At 47.1% G+C, this 8,209-nt stretch overlaps 1 long non-coding RNA gene across 7 annotated transcripts; it reads right to left on the bottom strand.

The window, feature by feature from the left end:
• Positions 1-375: 375 nt before the first annotated feature.
• Positions 376-7,865, bottom strand: LOC309347022. 7 transcript variants are annotated; one of them, XR_014158768.1, is made up of 5 exons: positions 4,093-5,369; positions 3,000-3,142; positions 2,731-2,845; positions 1,138-1,253; positions 376-1,004 (listed from the first exon to the last, which is right to left on the bottom strand). It is a non-coding gene; the product is annotated as an uncharacterized lncRNA (long non-coding RNA). The 7 variants fall into 7 exon arrangements; XR_014158766.1 differs by adding exons at positions 5,758-5,900; positions 7,303-7,865 and having other exon boundaries at positions 376-2,845; positions 3,000-5,100; XR_014158769.1 differs by having other exon boundaries at positions 376-1,862.
• Between the last annotated feature and the right edge of the window lie 344 nt (positions 7,866-8,209).

Below are 8,209 nucleotides of genomic sequence, written 5' to 3' on the forward strand. Positions count from 1 at the left end.
GGTTTGTACCACCACGTAGTACACTGGGCATACAAAGAAGGTAGGCATTGAATGCAGCAACACAACACAATGAATCCTGCAACAAGCAAAATTACAATTAGCAAAAGTTTTCTTAACCATACTCTATTAGGTAACCAGGAAGACAACCACTCCCATGGATCAAAACCTTCGGGTGGATTCAAAGGATTATGGGCTATCATTTGTTCCATGTAATCAATAGAAGCAGAAATATTGGCCGATTGATCAGATATATACATACAACAATGGGAATGAATTAAGGCACAAACTCCACCTTTGGAAGCAAGGATTATATCTAAAGCATAACGATTTTCAAGAGCCACATCTCTCAATTCTGACATTTCTTTGTCTATCTATCTATCTATCTGCCTCAACCTAACAATTCCTCTCACTCTCTCACAATACAACTCAACCAACCCACTGCCTATTCCACCCTCTTCCTTCTCCAACACCCAAGCCTCCATTCCCAACTGACAAACTTAATAATGTCTATGGTACCACTGCAAGAACCTCCCCCAAACCTCTGTCTGTTGCCATGAGGCAGCAAATCAGCTGGGGAAAAAGAGATTTGGAGAATGGCTCCTAACACTGTGGGGAGTGGGGTTCTCCAGCTACCTGGCCCCCACACTCAGGGAGAGAGTTACTTTCTGAGCAAGCCCTACAGATTCCCAACATCTCTCTTAGGCCGGTAGAAGCTTGAGTGCCCCACACCCAATACGGAACTGGAAGAGGTATTCTGCCACTTTCTCTAGGCGATGGCAAACTAAATGGAGAAAGTGCAGGTGTCTACTTTTCTGCCCTCCATTGTAGGGCCCTGGGTGATCTTATAGAAGGCCTCCAGCAGCACATCAACCTGTCAGAGAAGGAGAGGGTTACTGAGATGGTACAAGAAGTGGGGCTGCCATCTAGGCAGCGTGTGGGTTGTTCAGCCTTCCTGCTGCTTCTTTTTGGGTTCCAGTAACAGAACTTGGGAACTTGGGGAACTCCTGTGTAATAGAAATACGCAGATCCATCTATGCAATTAGCATAAATTATCTTGATTAGACACACTCTCCCTCTCCTCCTCTCTCATGTACACACGGTTGAGAGATGGCTGTGCCTTGTGTTAGACCAACTTACCCTGGTAAGAGAATAGTAGGTATTAATGCACAATGCCGGACTGGTCCTCCAGTGCAACTGAGGACACAGAGCTCTTATGAGAAGTGCTCGGCTCCACATTGTTCATTCCAGCGTCTCTGCAAAGGAAAGCCAAAGAGTGAGTTAAGGTCTGTCTCACAGTACCCAACGCTGGGATGTCCTTGAGAGCAGCTCCTCACTAGCCCATGTCCCAACAAGGCTTTGAATCCTGCAGTCCAACTGAAGCTGGTCAACCCCCTCCTAGGTGGTCCTGAGCCTGCTGGCTTTTGGTACTGCTAGCTAGAGCCTCCTTGGAGCTAGAGGAATCCCAGAATGCAGCCAATTCCTGCTGAAAGAAGGCTTGCAATCTGCACCTATCAGCTGATCCATGCCAAGGGCAAAGCCCGCTAGGATCAGCTGTACTATGGCCCAACTCTGTTCTCTAGATTGCTAATGCGCTCAGACGCCTCTGATTGTGTCCTGGGCACCTTGCAGGGTGGGCCTAGAAGGGGCAGCCTGAAGGCTTTGACATACCTGCATGGCTGCAATGCTTCCCTTCAGTAACTCACATATTCCTGAATATTCTGTAGGAGGTCGGAAAGATCTCATAGCGTCTTTCTTCGGAGTAGCTTCCGGAGAGCGATCAACAGCAGTGGGAAGTACTGGCACACAGCTGCCTTGTAGTCCTCCATCCTGAGGATGGCGTGCAACAGGCTGGTCAAATTTTGCTGGAAGAGAGAGAGGTGCAAGTCAATTTCCCTGCATTACTTTACCCTGAACTGGATTGTTCCCTCTTTTTTTATGGGGCATCTCAGCATGTCATCATGAACAGAATAGCATGGACTGTATATCTGTTTTTATAATCCCCCATTGCATCATGGAGGGGGGTATCCTAGCCCCTTTAGGAAGAAGCCATAGCTCAGTAGTAAAGGACTTGCCATGTCGCTGAAAGAAATAATTATTCCTTTATTCCCCTCTCTGACCATGACTCTCTTACGACACCGCAGAAGGTCCCAGGTTCAGTCCCTGACAGGCTCTGCAAAGCGCTGCCTGAAATCCTGGAGAGTCACTGCCAGTTTGTCCTGACAATACTGAAGGAGATGGACCAAGTGTCTGACTCAGTATAAGGCAACTTCCTGTGGCCCAGTAATCGGGCAGAATAAATAGTAAACCCTTCCCCTCGCCCCCACAAAAAAGTCCTGACTCTGGATGTAAATAACCCGTCACCAACATTTGGGATTGGGGAAAGGGGGACTGGCCCCATGGCCACGCAGAAGTCTGGGAGCAGAGTTGCAATTCTCCCTCAAGTAAATAGCAGAGCAGCTTTGATTGGGTGTTGCTTAGACACCTGGAAGAAGACCCTTCCTTCACACATCTCTTTATTCCTTCCTTCCATCCCTTTATCATGGGGTAAAAGATTCAGGTGTGTTTTGTTTCTGGCTTTTTCCTAAACGAAAGCTGGCCTTTTTCAAGATGTACTTTGCGTGTGTGTGGAATTCTGTGGCAACATCATCGTTTGGGGCTTTTCTTTTCTCTGCTCCCACTGAACTGCAGAATACAGAAAGCCCTAAATATTACGAGGTTCTTTGTCCTTACCACAGCAGTGGAAGACTCCACCAAGAGCCCCAGATGCAGTTGCTCAGCCATCAGATGGAGTAGTTGTTGTTGGTCGGCCGATGCCAAAACCTCCTTCCATATTCTCTAGCAGTCTCTGTGAATGCAAAAACAAGAGCAATGGTCAGATTCAAGTCTTCTGCTTGCTGCCATGCAAACAGAAAGAGGAAATGGCAGCAAGGGCTTTCTGAGTAAGCCCTGCAGATTCCTAACCTTTCCCTTAGCCCAGTAGAACCTGGAGGGCTCCATACCTGAAGGGAAACTGGAGGAGATATTGAACCACTTTCGCCAGGTGGTGGTGCGACAAGATGGAGAAAGTGAAGACGGCCATGTTTCTGCCCTCCACTGTAGGCCCCTGGGTGATCTTGTAGAAGGCCTCCAGCAGCACCTCAACCTGTCAGAGAAGGAGAGGGTTACTGAGACAGTACAAGAAGTAGGGCTGCCATCCTAGGCAGCGTGTGGGGTGTTCAGCCTTCCTGCTTTTTTCGGGGTTCCAATGACAGGACCTAGGAACTTGGGGAACTCCCTCTCCCCCTCCCTCATGTACACACGTGAGTTGAGAGATGGCTGTACCTTGTGCGAAACCAACTTACACTGACAAGAGGGCAGCAATTATTGATGGAACAATTCTGGAACTGGTCCTCCAGTGGAATCGAGGAGACAGGGAGCTCTTATGAGGAGTGCTCAGCCTCACATCGCTCGTTCCAGCTCTTTCTATGGTACCACTGAAATAACCTCCCCCAAACCTTTGTCTGTTGCCATGAGGAAGTACATTAGCTGGGGAAAAAGAGATTTGGAGAATGGCTCCAGACACTGTGGGGAGTGGGGTTCTCCAGCTACCTGGCCCCCACACTCGGGGAGAGAGTTACTTTCTGAGCAAGCCCTACAGATTCCCAACATCTCTCTTAGGCCGGTAGAAGCTTGAGTGCCCCACAACCGATACGGAACTGGAAGAGGTATTCTGCCACTTTCTCTAGGCGATGGCAACTAAATGGAGAAAGTGCAGGTGTCTACTTTTCTGCCCTCCATTGTAGGGCCCTGGGTGATCTTGTAGAAGGCCTCCAGCAGCACATCAACCTGTCAGAGAAGGAGAGGGTTACTGAGATGGTACAAGAAGTGGGGCTGCCATCCTAGGCAGCGTGTGGGTTGTTCAGCTTTCCTGCTACTTCTTTTTGGGTTCCAATGACAGAACTTGGGAACTTGGGGAACTCCTGTGTAATAGAAATACGCAGATCCATCTATGCAATTAGCATAAATTAGCTTGATTAGACACACTCTCCCTCTCCTCCTCTCTCATGTACACACGGTTGAGAGATGGCTGTGCCTTGTGTTAGACCAACTTACCCTGGTAAGAGAATAGTAGGTATTGATGCACAATGCCGGACTGGTCCTCCAGTGCAACTGAGGACACAGAGCTCTTATGAGAAGTGCTTGGCCCCACATTGTTCATTCCAGCATCTCTGCAAAGGAAAGCCAAAGAGTGAGTGAGGGTCTCACTCACAGTACCCAATGCTGGGATGCCCTTGAGAGCAGCTCCTCACTAGCCCATGTCCCAACAAGGCTCTGAATCCTGTAGTCCAACTGAAGCTGGTCAACCCCCTCCTAGGTGGTCCTGAGCCGGCTGGCTTTTGGTACCACTGGCTAGAGCCTCCTTGGAGCTAGAGGAATCCCATAATGCATCCAGTACTTCCTCTTCACCATCTTTTCGCCAGCTATACACCCGTAGTTTCTTTAGCTTCAGTGTTCATCAAGGCAAGGCTAATTTAATCTCTCCTACAGTTATACCTCCTTACCTCCAGTAAGCAGTTCAGCTTTGCTGCTGAACTGCTTGATAAATTCCTGTAGCAAGTGGGAAATGTCCAATGGGTTGAAGCTGCTCTCAACAGCAAGGTCACTGGCCAGAAATCTTGTGGCCTCCAAGAGCTGCTCCGCAGGAAGGACCTCAGCAGCACTTTTGCACAGCTCTGTTCTCTAGATTGCTAATGCGCTCAGATGCCTTATTGTCCCTAAGTGTTTTTATTATTTTAAGAATTTCATAACGTACTGCTTATTTACAGTATTCATGGCCCATTGAATAGTGGAAATGAAACAGGGCTGCTTGTGTCAGAAAGGAAATGGCTGCCTTCTCAAACCCCCAGTTGTGGTCCCTCAATTCCCTCGAAGTGCCCAGCAGCTTCCATTGCCTCCCGTCCTTCAAAGAACCCAAGCAGCAGCACCATAGAAATGAACCGGGGGGCATCTGAAAGTGATTGATAATTGGAGGGGGGGAATTAGCACAGCATTACCTTGGAGGAAGATCCTCCCTCCTTCCAGGCTGAATTCAGAGATTTCATCTACGTTGAAATCAATTCCCTGTCTATGAAAATAGAGAGAAAAGAAACTTGAAAGTCAGAATGTGGAGTCCCAGAATGCAACCAAGGCCGCATTGGTACTGTGCATGTAAAGCAGTCTCACACCAATTTAAAGAGTCCTGGCTTTCCCCCCCACGGACCATGGGAAATGTCCTTTGTTAAGGGTTCTGGGAGTTGCTGGGAGACCCCACGCTCCCTCAAAGAGCTGCAATTCCTAGAGTGTGTAGCAGTCCATGGGTATGTTTTAGTGGGAAGAGGTTTAGGGAGACTTGCAGGTACAGTGGTGCCTTGCAAGACGAAATTAATCCGTTCCGTGAGGCTCTTCGTCATGCGGTTTTTTTGTCTTGCGAAGCAAGCCCATTGACAGCTTAGCAGATTAGTGCTATTAGCGGTCTAGCGGCTTTTAGCGATCAGCTGAGAAGCGGCTTATCAGCGGAACAGCTGATAAGCGGCTTAGCGCTTAGGGAAAGGGCAAAAAAAAGCAAAAAAAACCCCACGGGAACTCGCAAGTTTTTTTCGTCTTGCGAAGCAACCCCATAGAGAAATTCGTTTAGTGAAGCGCCTCCAAAACGGAAAACCCTTTCGTCTAGCGGGTTTTCCGTCTTGCGAGGCGTTCGTCTTGCGGGGCACCACTGTAATACATTCCTTCCAGTCTTACCTTGTTTGCGCCGCAGGATGGGCAGCAGATGGCAGAGGGTCTCTGCTGCCCACTGCCTGCACTCCATGTGTGGACCCAACACGTACAGGCAAGAAACAGCCACTAGTTGACCAAGGGGGGGATGCAGGAAGCGCTACAGAAGTCTGAGAAGAGACCCAGAGAAGTTACTGCCAAGAGAAGCAACCCATTATTGATGGCAGTGCTTTGGCCCGCCAAGCATTCTCAGAATATAATTATAATATGTATATCCCTCTTCCCCCCCCCCCGACTGGATTCCAGGCAACTTACAGATAAAAAATAAGAAGCACAAAAAAATAGAAAAAACAATCATCAAAAAACAATTAAACATGGATAGAATTAACAGTATAACTATATAATCTCACTTTATCCTACATATAATTACAATGGAAGAGACCAGCCCTTTCATTCAAAGCAGTCAATTCCCCAAAGTCGGTTGGAATAAGAAAGTCTTCTCCTGCCAGTGGAAGGAGGAGCCAGTCTCACTTCTTTAGCGAGGGAATTCCAAAGTCAGCCACTGAGAAGGTCCTCTCATGCAGCCTCACCAAGTGTGCCTGGGAGGGAGGCAGGATCGAGAAAAAGGCCACCCCCCAAAAGGTCTGGACCCAGGTAGTTTCGTAGGAGAGAATGTGCTCTTTCAGATAGCTTGCGCCTGAGCTGTGTAGACTGCGGCCTAAAGGAACCTTGTGGACTCAGCCCAAAGGCTCATCTGGGCCACCCTTCTGTTCTCACAGTGGCTAACCAGATGCCTAGGAGTAGCCTGCAAGCAGGACCCGGGTGCAACAGGCCTCTTCCCAATTGCAAACTCCCGAGTGCTGCCAATTCTTGCCAAATTCCTGCCCTTGAGAGCAGCTCCTCACTAGCTTCTGTCCCAACAAGGATCTTGTTGTGACGTGGGGTTTGTGATTTCAGCTCTCTTGACATAATATGCTGGAGACAGTTCTCTAGTAACACTTCTTTATTAACGCAACAAGACTGAAACTTGAGGAGGGGAGAGCTACATTTATAGGGACAGGGAACTAGCTAGAAAGGATACATTTTGGAGGGAACAATATCAGGCAATCACAGTCCTGCCTTTTGGAGGCAACCAATAAGACAGAGGATCCAAATACAGCAGCTTAAATGAACCAATAGTAGCTGTACCCTCTGGAACCAAAAGGCAGTTACTTTACCCTAATGCAAATACAGACAATAATAATACAGATATAAAATCCTTTGACTCAATACACAACAGATCTGAATCCTGCAGTCCAGCTGAAGCTGGTCAACCCTCGTCTAGGTGGTCCTGGGCTGGCTGGCCTTTGGTATTGGAGCTAGAGGAATCCCAGAATGCATGTAATTCCTGCCCAAAGAAGGCTTGCAATCTGCACCAATTGGCTGATCCATGCCAAGTGCAAGGCCCGCTAGGATCAGCTGTACTATGGTCCGACTCTGTTCTCTAGATTGCTAATGGCTCAGACGCCTGATTGTGTCCTGGGCACCTTGCAGGGTGGGCCTAGAAGGGGCAGCCTGAAGGCTTTGACATACCTGCTTGGCTGCAATGCTTCTCTTCAGTAACTCACATATTCCGGAACATTCTGTAGGAGGTCGGAAAGATCTCGTAGTGCCTTTCTTTGGACTAGCTTCTTCTAGCTAGCTCTTCATTCCAGTCCTTGCTGAAGCCTTTGGGAGCAACATCAGCCGCATCCATAGAAGGTGTGTTTGGGATGCTGAGGGGAGAGAGGAAGAGCACTTTTGTAAACAGGTTTTGTACAAGAAACAGCTTCTGTTTGAGGGGACACTTATACATGTTTGGTGGACCCGTGAAAAAATCAAAAGCTTCTGGAACATAGTATATGACAAGCTTAAAAAAATGTTTAAGTATAACTTTATGAAAAATACAGAAGCTTTTCTACTAGGGATAACGGACACAGGTATAGCAAGAGAAGATCAGAAAGTATTCCTTTATGCCTCAGGAGCAGCAAGGACCCTAATTGCTAAAAATTGGAAACAAGAAACTATGCCAACAAAAAATGGAATGGCAAGACAAACTGTTAGAGTATATTGAATTGGCCAGATTAACAGAGGCAATTAGAGATCACATGGGGAAAATGCAGAGAATACTTCACAAAACAGTGCCCTAAAATACATACCTGGACTTGTTTCGATTAATGTCTGCAGGAGACTTTGTGGATATTTAAGTTATAATTAGAAAAATCTTAATAATTACTCATAAAGGAAACAGCTTATTAAAGGTAAATAAGGAGGCCAGATACAGGATAAAGGATGTATTTTATTTGGTTGTTTGTATTGTTGGATGTTATGCTTATTGTATGTTATGTTCACGTTTAATAAGGGTGGATTTCTGTATTGTGGGGTGGGGGGGGTTATGTTACATTGTAAATAAAATTTCCTGTAAAAAATTATTTTAAAAAAGAAAGAAACAGCTTCTGTT

The sequence above is a fragment of the Podarcis erhardii genome (assembly GCF_964252035.2).
Source record: "Podarcis erhardii genome assembly, chromosome: 7".
Classification (NCBI taxonomy): Eukaryota; Metazoa; Chordata; class Lepidosauria; order Squamata; family Lacertidae; genus Podarcis; species Podarcis erhardii.